This window comes from Bubalus kerabau, chromosome 13 (genome assembly GCF_029407905.1).
Source record: "Bubalus kerabau isolate K-KA32 ecotype Philippines breed swamp buffalo chromosome 13, PCC_UOA_SB_1v2, whole genome shotgun sequence".
NCBI classification, from domain to species: domain Eukaryota; kingdom Metazoa; phylum Chordata; class Mammalia; order Artiodactyla; family Bovidae; genus Bubalus; species Bubalus kerabau.
Genome location: NC_073636.1, coordinates 39185434 through 39199492, shown reverse-complemented (window position 1 = coordinate 39199492; position 14059 = coordinate 39185434). Strand labels below are relative to the sequence as shown.

The 14059-nt window shown below is 43.8% G+C and overlaps 1 protein-coding gene and 1 long non-coding RNA gene across 2 annotated transcripts in view; one reads left to right on the top strand and one right to left on the bottom strand.

The window, feature by feature from the left end:
- SLC24A3 (solute carrier family 24 member 3) overlaps positions 1–14059 on the bottom strand; it is a 431954-nt gene that overhangs the window by 403026 nt on the left and 14869 nt on the right. The gene's annotated exons all lie outside the window — the stretch shown is intronic.
- LOC129625573 (uncharacterized) lies at positions 1941–8889 on the top strand. Its single transcript, XR_008701544.1, has 4 exons — positions 1941–2063; positions 2640–2707; positions 8174–8279; positions 8667–8889. It is a non-coding gene; the product is annotated as an uncharacterized LOC129625573 (long non-coding RNA).

Below are 14059 nucleotides of genomic sequence, written 5' to 3'. Positions count from 1 at the left end.
GCTCTACGTGTACACATTTCAGAGCCAGCCCTCGCCAAGCAGTGGGACAATGCTATTTCAGAATTTCAGAAGCCACAGATCCGCTCCAATTAGGGCCGTGATGGCTGGTGGAAACACCACCAGCCCCTGCATTCAGTGGCAATTACATAAACTCAGGGGGCAGCACCAATTATCACACAGTGACCCAAAGCCCCGAAAGGCATCGAAGCGCCTTTGACAATTTTCAGTGGGGGGAAATGAATAGATTCATCCTTTATTAACACACATTTAGAGGTCAACAGAATTTCTAAGACATCAGATGGTGGAAAAACATAAAACAGGGTGCATTAAACTGCCTCTCTCGGGTGTCGGAAGGTGCAGAGAGGAGATGGAGGAGGTGCACGGATGAGGGCCCCACCCTGGGGACCAAGATGCTCCCTGGCATCCAAGGGATGGCTTCCAGTCCCGTGCTCTGCAGTGGTCAAGGACAGAGAACTGGGGGCCTGCTCACCCCAGCCAGACTGCCCTCCAGGACAGCCCTACCCAGTCCTGGGCCAGGGCCACCTGGATGCACACCTCTATGACCGAGGCCCCAGAGATCAAGCTGGCCTCTGCAGAAGTCCCCGGGCAGCAGCCCACACATGGGGACAGTCACCCGCCAGAGGTACCACCTCCACTCCTAGAGAAACGCCCCAAACAGGTGTCATCAGGGCTGAAGATGCAGTCAGCATGTCCTGATTCCCGGGCCTCCTCCCCACCCTGGGACTCGGGGACCCTGGGCAGGGACACGGGGGTCAGGGTCCACAGGGGAGGAGGTGCCTCTGTCACCTCCCGAGGGTCCCCAGACATTTCCTGTCAGATGCCGTGGCTCTGGGAAGACCTGTTCTCTCTGTTCCTCTTCTTAAATAAGGCTTTTCTCTGAAGAGCTCCAGTGATGAAATGGCTCCCGTGTAATTAACACTCTGCTCCATGCTGTGAGGCTGCACACTGGCCTCGGGAGCTGTCCTCGCACAGGGATGGGGGCGGGAAGACAACTCCTTTCTGGAGATGCTGTGAGATGAGAGAAAGAAAAGTCCACAGAGAAGAGGAGGAGGAGGAAGGAGGGGGCGGTGGAAGAGGCGGGAGGGAGGAGGAGGGAAGAATCCATGACAACAGAAGCATCTGTCGTGGTGGTCGCTTCCGTCTAGAGGCCAGGAGTGTGCCTTGGTGCGTCTCTCACCTGGCCAGTCCCCTGCCTCCACACCCAACAAGGGTGAGGATGCCACGACACCTGAGACTCCTCCATCCCTCAGTTCCACCGCCTCTTGGCTCTGCTTTGCCCACGAAGCTTTCAGTCCAACAGATGGGATCACAGAGTTCAAGCTCAATTGTCCACTTTGCTTTAAAATCCAGGGTACACTTTACAAAGGCATATCCATGGTGGAAAACCACTTGTGAGGATCTACAAAAACCAAATATAGGCACGTCCCCCCGAGACCCCATGATTCCACAACAGGGGGCTCAGACGTCATCAACACGCACTTGGTGACCACAGAAAGGCACATACGACTCACAACAAATGCTGGAAACGACTCAAATGCCCATTAGTTCTTACCAACACTAAGTGGCCATGATAATGGATCCCCTCCAACCCATTGAAACTGTGTAGCTGGATCTCCCAAGAATAATATTCAGTTGAAGAATATACACACAGGCTACAGTGAAATAACACAGAAACAGGCAAAACTGTGCTGTGAGAAGTTGGCTCAGTGGTGACTCCTGGGGTGACCAGATGGATCCACGAGGGGGTTTCGGGAGTACAGGTGCTGTTTCCTTTCTGAAAATTCATCAAGCTCTACACTTGTGGTAAATATACTTTTCTGTGTGTATTTTGAAAGTTTAATATATATATGTATATATATGTGCATGTATATATATATGTGTGTGTGTGTATATATATATACTTTTTTAAAGGTTTCAAAGTAACAAAATGAGTCACACTCTGTCTGTACGGAAACCATCCTTGTCATTTCCAACTTGGGTTGAACATGGAAGGCGGCCCAAAAAAGTGTGAGAGGGCCGTAGACTCTGGAAGTGAAGTCAAGGTAAGCAAGGCTTCATCCAGGCTTCAACCAGAGACTCAGAAGAGGCGAGGCTGGGAGGGGAAGCAGGTGGGGTGGGGAAACCAGTGAAAAGGAGACAGAATCAGAGCCCCACAGAAGAGCTGGGGGATTCACATCGCTCTTCCCGGAGTCTCTCACGGAGGCAGATCTCAGTCCAGCTGATTTCAGCCACATGTGGACACTCCCACCATCAGCTTCTCATGCAAATGACCCTGCATGTGTACTGAGGTGACGCCGGACCAAAGGCAGGGTACCACACGAGGAGGGTGTGGGGGGGCCAAACATGCACCCCAAATTCCATCCTGGCCCCGCCAGTTTTCAGATGCCTCAGAGAAACTGAGAAGCTGAGCTCACATAGGACTTGAGCAGATGCTGACCCCAAGAGCACAGGTTCCTATGGTTTTGTTTATATTTCTGTAAGATGACAAGTGTTTTAAAATTAGTATTTATTGGCGTATACTTGCTTTACAATGTGGTGTTAGTTTCTGCTGTACAGCAAAGTGAATCAGCCATACATATACTTATATTCCCTCCTTTTTGGATTTCCTTTCCATTTAGGTCACCACCGAGCACTGAGTAGAGTTTCCATGTCTTTAAAGGGACCCCACACCAGACCTCCTCCTAAGGTAATTCTCGCAGAATCCCTTTGCAGGAAGACTTACAGATGGCCGAGCAGGCGAAGGTAGGCAGCCAAGCTAGGGGATGAGCAGACGGTGCCACGGGCTGCCCAAACCCTGACACCCCAACCCGCCACCTAGCCCAACTCACCCCTGCCTGGCCAGTGACACCACAATTCCCACACCCTCCCCTTCCACTGCAGAAAGAACTCCACTTTATAAGGAAAAGGAATGAACACCTGCAGCTCTGGAGACATGGAGGGTCTCTAAACCCAAAATGTAAAGAATGTTCCCCCAAAGGGGACCCAGTGTGATTGCTGCGGTAGGTGAGGGTTGAACCCACCCAGTGTGAGCTGTGTTGCTGTAAGTTCTCATTATCATCGTTTCACGGCAAGCACCACATAATATAATGAATATTTCTTGTTAAAGTTAATTGTATGGTTTGGAAGTGTCTGGGCAGTTCCTTGGGGAAAGGACGAAACTCTACTGCCTCAACTCTTCTCTAAGCAGTGAGGATGATCAACCTGCAGACAATTAAGTTACAGAACCAACCATCCCTCCCTCCCTTTCAACACCCGCCTCCCTTGCAATGGGTCTTCTGTCACATTTGTTGGCCATTCAATTGCTCACTGTAAGCTTGTTTCTTATCTAAAAATATTATGGGGGTGAAGAGAGAAGCTTACCGTGAAATACAGGCCAGCCTATGGCCTCTCTAGGGATGGGCGGAGACCCCCCCAACACCCCCAGGAGCTGCCTGCTTCCCCCGAGTTGTTTTCTTGGTCTTAACGCACATCACTCACTATCAACACCACACATCCCACTTCAAAGTTATAACATTCTCCCGAATCACAGTAGACACCTCATTTCCTAAGCTCTGACGCTTGCTCCTTGGAAGGAAAGCTTTGACAAAACTAGACAGCATATTAAAAAGTAGTAGCCCTCTTTTTACACCATACCATGGCCCACAGAAGTGGAAGCAGTGACAGATTTTATTTTCTTGGGCTCCAAAATCACTATGGACATTGACTGTAGCCACGAAATTAAAAGATGCTTGCTCCTTGAAAGAAAAGCTATGACAAACCTTTATAGCATATTAAAAAGCAGAGACATCACTTTGCTGACAAAGGTCCATCTAGTCAAAGCTATGGTTTTACTTGCAGTCCAGTACAGATGTGGCAGTTGAACCAGAAAAAAGGCTGAGAGCCAAAGAACTGATGCTTTTGAACTATGGTGTTGGAGAAGACTCTTGGACTGCACGGATATCAAACCAGCCCATCCTAAAGGAAATCAACCCTGAATCTTCATTAGAAGGACTGATGCTGAAGCTCCAATGCTTTGGCCACCTGACGCGAAGAGCCAACTCATTGGAAAAGACCCTGATGCTGGGAAAGATTGAGAGCAGGAGGAGAAGAGGGCGACAGAGGATGAGATGGTTGGATGGCATAACTGACTCAATGGATATGAATTTGAGCAAACTCCAGGAGATGGTAGAGGGCAGGGAAGCCTGGTATGCTGCAATACATGGGGTTGCAAAGAGTTGGACACGATTGAGTGAATGAAAAACAACAACAACAAAACTATATGTAAAACTAGATAGCCAGTGAAAATTTGCTGTATGACACAGGGAGCTCAAATCTAGTGCTACACGACAACTCAGAGGGTGGGATGGGGTGGGAGTTGGGAGGGAGGCTCAAGAGGGAGGGGACATCACATACCTATAGCTGATTCATGTTGATATATGGAGAAACCAACACAATATTGTAAAGCAATTATCCTCCAATTAAAAATAAATTTAAATAAAAGAATGAAAGAGACCCCATGGAGCTCCCTCACCCCTTCTACCACACAGAGACATGGAGAGAAGTCGGCCATCCATGTACCAGGAAGAGGGCCCTCATCATATACAGAATCTGCCACTGCCTTGACCTTGGACTTCCCAGCCTCCAGAACCACAAGAAGTAAATGCTGTTTCAATGAAAATTTTTCCCTTTTTCCAAAGCATATGTGCTGCAGCAACCCGAGCTAAGATCTGCCCCCCACAGGAGGAGTGAGGAGTCAGGAAATACGAACAGACATTCATCAGGGGATCCACCTGTCAGCAGCCCCTCAGGGCTTCAGGAAGCTTGACTCAGTGCCCTGTGCTGGAAGGGGCAATGGTGAGAGAGGGTGGAGGGCAAGGGGCCAGAGAGGTGAGGGGCCAGAAAGGCAGATACGAGGTGGCAAGAACCTGGACCTGAAAGGGGACAGAAAGCAAAGATGAGGAAGGAACTGAAGGAAGAAGATGTAGAACTCCAGCTCAGAGGGTGTAGTGAAGACACGGGAACCCTGGGTGCTCGGATATCACATTTGGGTACCCAAGCCGGAAGGGATCCTGGTGGAGGAGGTAAGTCCGTGAGTTTTATTTTTAGCAACATTCATACTTGAGGATGAAGACAGGCATCTTAGTGAAAATTAAATGTTACCCTGGGGTGGCAGGAGGCCATCCCATAAGGAAAGGAAGCCCAACTTCCATTCCACCCCAAGGAAGTCTGCGTTTCCCTCCCAACAGCCTCAGGCCCTCGACAGAGCAGCAGAGCTTCAGGAACAAGAAAGGTCTCTATCTTGACCTGTCAGAAGTACAGTCACTCAAGGCGCAAACTGTATGCTTGGGTTTGTTCCTGTGCAGAGGGAGAAACCCCATTGTCTGTCTGCTCCATGGTTTGTGGCAGTGCTTCTCAAACTTCCATCACACGCAGTAGCAGACCTTGTTGGAACCAAGTTTCCTGGCTCCCATCCCCAAAGATTCCAATTTGGCAGGCTGGGATTGAGCCTCTGACCTGGCACGTCCAACAAGCTCACAGGGATGGCCAGGTGATACAGATGCTACTGATCCAAGGATCCGGCTTTGAACATCGCCAGCTTTTAGGAGCAAAAATTTATGACATGCTGAAGAAATGTATTGAGCTGTGCAATCTCGATGGCTCTGTGAAACCAAAGAGGAAGCACATTTATAAGAGTAATTCTCATGAAATAAAAATGACTAATGATTCGGGACTGGCTGAGCAGCAAACCTACGTAGGTGCAACTGTAAATGAGCCTTTGAAGGAAGCATATTTCCAGTATTTCGCAGGAGGGTAGTGATTTAAAATTAATGATAGAATTGGAGAGTTTTAGTGTTACCCGTGTAAAGACAATTTACATGGACAAATTCACAGCTTGGCATACATGCTCCCATTTTACAGATGAGGAAACAGAGAACAAAGGTGAGTCATAGTTACAGGAGTGGAACCAGAACCCATGTTTCCAGACTCACTGTCCAGCACGCCTATTATAAACAAGAAGAGCCAACTTTCTTATCCATTGACGTTTTCACAGCAGAAACTATAAAGATACAGGAGGATCGTGAACTTTTACTGTCCTTCGTGGTGAACAGGACAGATGAGTCCTGCAGAATATCAACATAAAAGATTTCATTCCTGGTGTCTCCTAAAATAAACCTTCAATTGGCGCTGACACTCAGAACGTTTGTCTGAGGAGTGCTCCCAGGCAGGCACACCTCTCACCTCCCCTTCCTCCTCCTTGCCTTCTCACTCCACCTCTCAAAGCACTCAAAAACATTTATAACACAAACATCAACATGAAAGAGTCATCAAGGGACACTATGGGACCCCAGAAGCCCTCAGGAGCATCCATTCCCAGGCTGGACAAGATGTGTCCATTTATGGCTTTCTTGGCTCAAAATTGAAAGATGATGTTGTTCTGGCCATCTTAGGCAAAACAACTGTCCAGATCTGCCTCCAAGGGGACATCCTTCTCCTCCCAGGCTTAGAGCTGTTGTTTGCAATTCTGCACACGCTGCTGGCTTGGCGGACCAGAGGGAGCCTGGGGAGATCCCCTCCCCCAACCCCAGACCATTTACCACTCTTGCGAAATTGAGTCAACGGGTAAAATTTTGTTTTTCCTTCTTCTTTTGTTATCAGAGAAGCGCTCAGTGTGTAGGAAAACCAAAGCAACTGTCAAGAAGGGAAGATAAGAAAAACAAAATGTCTATTTTAAAAAGTGAAGGTCATCGTGTAACATGTTTTCAGGCGATGACTTTGTCTGATACTCATGACCCTCTCAATGTGTTTTCCAAGTGGGTGTTTCTTCTTTGCTATCACTGTCCCGTGAACACTCTGCTTTTGCCTCCAGTTCTTGTAGCAGTTCTGGGGGTTTCTGATGAGGAACAATTTTCAGTAGAAGGACAATCTGAGGCGGACATAGGTGGGGACACTTGATGCCAGGCAGAGAATGCCGTATGAATAAATTAAACAAAAATTCAAGAGCTATTCAAAGCACTCTAAGACAGGGACTCTGGTGGATAGAGCTCTACACAGAAACATGTAGAAGCCCTGTAACTCCACAAGAATTGTCTGCAGGTCTACCAGTTAGCCCAGAACCCACCAGATGCCTAAAACCACAGTAAAACTAGAGATTGTAACAGACTCATGCACAATGGTACTTCATTAATAGTAATTAAATATTTTAAATAACCTAAGATATTTTCAGTAACCAATAATAATTAATTATATACATGCATATTCAATATATTCTATAGGCTTATCCTACATACTCAATGGAATGTGAACTGGCCCATGAAATGGTAATTACAAAACACTGATGGTTCTCTTTATTTAAAATGTTGCTGCTACTAAGTGGCTTCAGTTGTGTCCGACTCTGTGCAACCCCAAAGACGGCAGCCCACCAGGCTCCCCCATCCCTGGGATTCTCCAGGCAAGAATACTGAAGTAGGTTGCCATTTCCTTCTCCAATGCATGAAAGTGAAAAGTGAAAGTGAGGTCGCTCACTCGTGTCTGATGCCTAGCAACCCCATGGACTGCAGCCCACCAGGCTCCTCCGTCCATGGGATTTTCCAGGCAAGAGTACTGGAGTGGACTGCCATTGCCTTCTCCATTTAAAATGTTAAGTCCCCAAAATGCAACACAAAACATATCTATAAGTCAAAACCCCAACATAAATCACTGTATTTATTTTATGATGACCATCTATGTTTTATGAGAGGACCATTCAGTGCATGAGGAATATTTACTAAATATATAAAAATGTTTATGCATATGAGCAAATACTAGAAGGAACACTGGAAATTAACATTTGATCTTGGATAATTTTAACTCACCCTAGAGAAGGAAATGGCAACCCACTCCAGTATTGTTGCCTGGGAAATCCCACGGACAGAGGAGACTGGTGGGAGTCACAAGAGTCAGACATGATTGAGCAACTAAACCACCACACCACCACCACCACAGCTTTAATTCAATTTCTTTTTTCTTTTTATTTACTTTTTACTGTATTTTCATTTATGTTTATTTTTATTACTTATATAGCAGGGCTTACTTCATCTGGGATGCAAAGCAGGTTTCATTTAGTTGGTACAATGTCTTTTGACCTAAAAGAAATAATCCAACAAATAACTACTGAGCTTCTCCTCCATCCCAGGCTCTTCCTGCTCCCAGGAATTGGACGTTCCCAGTGCAGGAGGGGGCAGCAACACAACGAGAAAAAACCTACACAGAATATCCAACGAGGACCAGCACATGCTCAGGTAAATGCCTGTGCGAGGTGTATACAGAGCCGACCACTCTGGCACTCCCTATTTGGTTTCCAGAAAGTCAAACCGTGGTCAATATTGATATGCTGAGTGTATTAGTTTCCTATTGCTGCAGCAATAAATTCCCACAAGCTTAGTGGCTTGAGACAGACCAAAAGCTTGCATTTATGGGGGTCAGAAGTCCAAAAGGAGTCTCACGGGCTAAATTCAGAGTGCCGGCGGGGACAGGCTCCATCCGGAGGCTACAGGAGAGAAGCCCTCATCTGCCTTTCCCACCAGATCCTAGGTAGCCCACTGTCCTTGACTCCTCGCCCCCTTCCATCCTCAAGCCAGGAACGGTATCACCTTCCCTGACTTCTGTCTCCTCCTTTTATGGGTTAGGACCCTTGTGATGATTAGTGGGCCCACCTGGATAACACAGGATCATCTCCCAGCTCAAGATCAGCTGATTAATAACCCTAACACCACCTGCCACCTTAATCCCACCACCTCCACCACACCACCCCCACAGAATGGAACACATTCATGGGCTCTGGAGCTTGAAATACTTTACAGTTTCTTAATTTTATTCTTTATACTTTATTCTTAAATGTTCGGCTATGTAAATAATAATAAAAACAATCATTTGCTACCATTGGAAATGTTTCGAGATTCAGGCTATGGTTGAATAGTTTTTTGGTGTTAGCTGTTGGTCATGGACGTCTTTGAGAGGAAGGCGGAGTTTTACTGCACACCACACTGGGGCAGCTTATGGTTGAAATCCCCAACAGGAAATCTTCAACAATATCTTTCTTCAGAGATGTTTGTTGTTGTTGTTGTTCAGTCGCTAAGTCATGTCTGACTCTTTGCGACCCCATGGACTGTAGCCTGCCAGGGTCCTCTGTCCATGGGTTTTCCCAGGCAAGAATATTGGAGTGGGTTGCCATTTCCTTCTGCAGGGGATCTTCCTTACCCAGGGATCGAACCCACATCTCCTGCACTGGCAGGCAGGTTCTTTACCACTGAGCCACCAGAGAAGCCCTTCAGGGATGTTTATCACAATGGAAACTACCCCTGCCTACATGTGAGACTTTGAACATGTCACCATAACTCAAACGAGGGTATTGGTACCTAATCCATGGTTTTGTGGAAATAATTAAGGAGGTAACATATGTGACAGAGGTGTGAACCTAGAAAACACAATGACCAGGTGGTGAATATGAGATCAACCTACCTGCTGCCGAATCCCTCTATCCATGATAACTTCATTGCAACAAACTAGAAATTTTAAGCTAAAATCTGAACAGGCATTCTGGGATATTATGGTAATTAGCACATGTCATGTGATTCACCCTTTCCTGCGGTCTCACTGAAAAAGAAAAAACAAAAACCCAGGAAGACATAAAAGATGCTGAGTGTGGATGAGCCCCTGAAACACCAGAATGGGATGTGACAGGCAGACCACTAGATGGGAACCCTCTCCCACAAACAAGCTGCTGAAAGAAACCACTTGCAACAGGACCCCCCACCCCATGAATATGTCTTTCTATATCTAACCACTGAGACCCCCAATTTCTGGAAATACAAGTCAACCAGCGAAAGGGGTATGGATGAGGGTATATTGCCTCTTGGAGAACAAGAGAAGGGAGGACAGAGAGAAAGAACCACAGAGGATAGGAACTAGGGTTGCAGTTTTCACGCACCTGGGAAGACCTATCAACTGATCAAAATTATATGAATAAAGATCCATCTAAATATTCAAACTACCAGGTAGCAGAGGGTCATATTCCAATCAAAGGTCCTATTCCCTGGACAAAATAAAAGAAAATCAGAAACTGGTATTTTAAAATATATACATATAAGCACCCTGACAACTTAGAAATTAAAAATCACTTCCCTAAACAACTAATTGCAAAAAAAAAAAAAAAAGAAAGAAAGAAACTACAAGGCTATCTGAAAAGTACAAGAATGGCCGCATGACATTTTAAAACTTTTAAGGTGAATCTAAAGCTGCTCTCTGGAGAAGGCAATGGCACCCCACTCCAGTACTCTTGCCTGGAAAATCCCATGGATGGAGGAGCCTGGTAGGCTGCAGTCCATGGGGTCGCTAAGAGTCAGACATGACTGAGCGACTTCACTTTCACTTTTCACTTTCATGCATTGGAGAAGGAAATGGCAACCCACTCCAGTGTTCTTGCCTGGAGAATCCCAGGGACAGGGGAGCCTGGTGGGCTGCCGTCTATGGGGTCGCACAGAGTCAGACACGACAGAAGCGACTTAGTGGTAGCAGCAAATCTGCTCTCAGAGACAAATGTGTCATTGAGCTGTGCTAAATGGCTCAGCCGTGTCTGTCTCTTTGGAACCCTATGGACTGTACCTACTAGGCTCCTCTGTCCATAGGGATTTCCAGACAAGAACTCTGGAGTGGGTTGTCATGCCCTCCTCCAGGGGATCTTCCTGACCCGGGGATCAAACCCACGTCTCTTACGTCTTCTACATTGGCAAGCGGGTTCTTAACCCCTGGCGCCATTTGGGAAGCCCCAAATGTATCATTAGCAACAAAGAATAAAAACATATAAATAAAGCACGTAAGTCAAGAAATTAGAAAAGAAACCAAAAGAATTAACAAGATTTTAAAGAACTATTAAAGACATAATCAATGACTCATAAAATAGGAGAAAAAGCAAAACTGCAAAGATACACATGAGATGGGTCATCCAAAAATAATAAAACAAACTAAATACAGTCAGATTTGACCAAGGAGAAAAGAAAGAGAAACATGTAAGTCAGAAACGAGAAAATGTTACATAATCAGCATTACAGAACAAGTTAAAATGCAATGCATAATTTTGTTCATTTACAAAATCTTAAAGAGACTAGTGCTTTTCTGGGAAAACAAATTACCTACACAGAAAAGCAGCAAGGGAAGAAATTGAAAAGTTTGTCCAAAATTACCCTCAAAAAACTCTAGGCCAGGCAGTGCTACAAAGTGTTCTTTCAAATTCTAAAGTTGCCAATTATTCCCACGCTTCATAAAATATTGTAGAATGTAGAAAAACATGAGAATCATCAATTTGCTTTGTAAAGCAAGTGTAGTGATAACACCAAATCCTGGCAAGGAAGTTGTATGTCACTATATCATGAATACAAAAAGAAAAATTTCTATATAAAATATGAATCAATAAAATCTAACATCATTTTAAAAGAAAAAATATAGCTACCTAAGATTTATTTCAGGAGCAATTTAATATGGATTTACTGACATTATGTTACATTCAGTTCAGTTCAGTCGCTCAGTCGTGTCTGACTCTTTGCGACCCCATGAATCACAGCACACCAGGCCTCCCTGTCCATCACCAACTCCCAGAGTTTACCCAAACTCATGTCCATGGAGTCAGTGATGCCATCCAGCCATCTCATCCTCTGTCGTCCCCTTCTCCTCCTGCCCCCCAATCCCTCCCAGCATCAGAGTCTTTGCCAATAAGTCATCTCTTCGCATGAGGTGGCCAAAGTATTGGAGTTTCAGCTTCAGCATCAGTCCTTCCAATGAACACCCAGGAGTGATCTACATTAAACACGTCAATAAATGTTAACAAGGCATTTGATTGCAAACAACATTCATGGCTGCTTTTTCAAAAACTCTTAGAAAACTAGAAATAAAAGGAAAGTTCCATTGCATAATGAAAAATAACCAGATTAACCGACAACTGACACTAAAAAGCTATCTGAATATAGAATGAATCTTAAAAATCCTCCATAGTAGCAAATTATTGTTTTTATTATTATTTACATAGCTTAACATTTACAAATAAAATTAAGAAATTTTAAAGAAAAAACATTTCAAAAATAGATATAAAAACAAAACAATAGCAACAATAAATAATAACAGAAGAACTTTCACAAATAAATGTAAGAAAAGTATAGGAAAATAATCATGAATCTTGACAAATTTTTTTAAAGCCTTGATTAAGAAGCACACTACGAGATGAATCAATGCTGTAAAATGTTGCATTTTCACAGCTCTTTTTTATAAATTTGTCAAAACCTACAGGCATTTGGACAATATTTAACAGGGATTCTAAAGTTCACCCAGAAGGATAAATGAATACTAGCAAATGATTTTCCCCCTAAACAAGAGGTGAGGAGTTTTGTCCCATCAGATAATTCACATGTGAACAAACTACAATGATTAATTAATGGGAAAATAGAACTAAGTAGATATCACAAGAACAGCTTTAAGCATGGGCTACAGGTGACACTACAAATGTGAGGGTAAAGGAAATATTAGTCAATAAACAATTTGTGTGAAACCTGTTAATCTGTTTAAATGTTAATCTCCTGCTAAGATGGAGAAGGCAGTGGCACCCTACTCCAGCCTGGAGAATCCCATGGGTGGAGGAGCCTGGTAGGCTGCAGTCCATGGGATCGCTGAGGGTCGGACACGACTGAGCAACTTCACTTTCACTTTTCACTTTCATGCATTGGAGAAGGAAATGGCAACCCACTCCAGTGTTCTTGCCTGGAGAACCCCAGGGACGGGGGAGCCTGGTGGGCTGCTGTCTATGGGGTCGCACAGAGTCAGACACGACTAAAGCGACTTAGCAGCAGCAGCAGCTCCTGCTAAGATAAATTTCAAATGAAGTAAAGGGTTAATTTTTTAAAACATTAAACCATAAAAATGGGGAGGGGGAGACCAAAGGATTACATGATATAAATGTATAATTGAGATCCTGGATCTGAGAATAAACAATGAAAAAAAAATAAAAGGGAAAAGAGAATTCTGACTAGATAAAAATAATTTTTTCTGTATGCCAAAAATCCAGGCAAAACTTACAAAACAAGATAAAAGATTTATACATAGGATATATAAAGAACTCTTACAGATTACTGAGAAAAACACTATTATCCCATTGGGGAAAAAAAGGAGAACTGACATGAACAAATTTTTCTCACAAGCAAAAAAATACAAATGATCAATAAGAATCTTTAAAAATAATTACAGAATAAAATATTTTCATGTTAGATAATTATAAAACACTGAAATATGTGGGAGCCAGTTAATTTATTCAATGAGAAAATTATGAATATAAGCCTTAAGCATGATAAAGATATAAAACTCAGGTTATCTATGTATTAATACTGATAAATATATCAAGCAGAGAAATATAGAAGCAAACATTTTAAATTTTAAAAAGTTAGATTCAATTTGTTTAACATCTATTTGATGACAATAATTAACTGTTTGAAAATGAGTATCTCTAGCAGTTGGTATTAGTAACTGGTCACCTGAGGAATTTCTGCAAATTATTTTTGAATCTTTCTTCTTTGCTTTGAAATGATGGCAGGTTTTAATTTTGTTTTGTTCTGTTGGGTTCAAAATATATTTCACTCTTGTTAGCAATCAATTTCTTAAAATAAAATACAATTCAGTTTTACTAGCAAAGAAGGAAGGCAAACTAAAGCAATGAGATACTGTCTGCCAGCCATCAAACTGAATTTAAAATATGTAAAATTATCACAATCCTCAATTCTGGCAGGGAACACTGAATTGAGCACTCCCAAACAGTGCTGTTAGAATTTCTAATTCATTCAGATTCCTGGAAAGTCAGACAGTGGTGTGTGGTAGCCTTTACAATGGGCCCACACTCTGACAGTGAAACAGTATTTCCAGGGACCCAGCCTAAAGAGGCCATCAAAGACCTCAGCATAAGAACAATCATCACACTGAAGACATGGAAAATACCTCACTATCTCAAATGGAAGCCTAAATAAACAAATTCTGGCATAATCAGAGG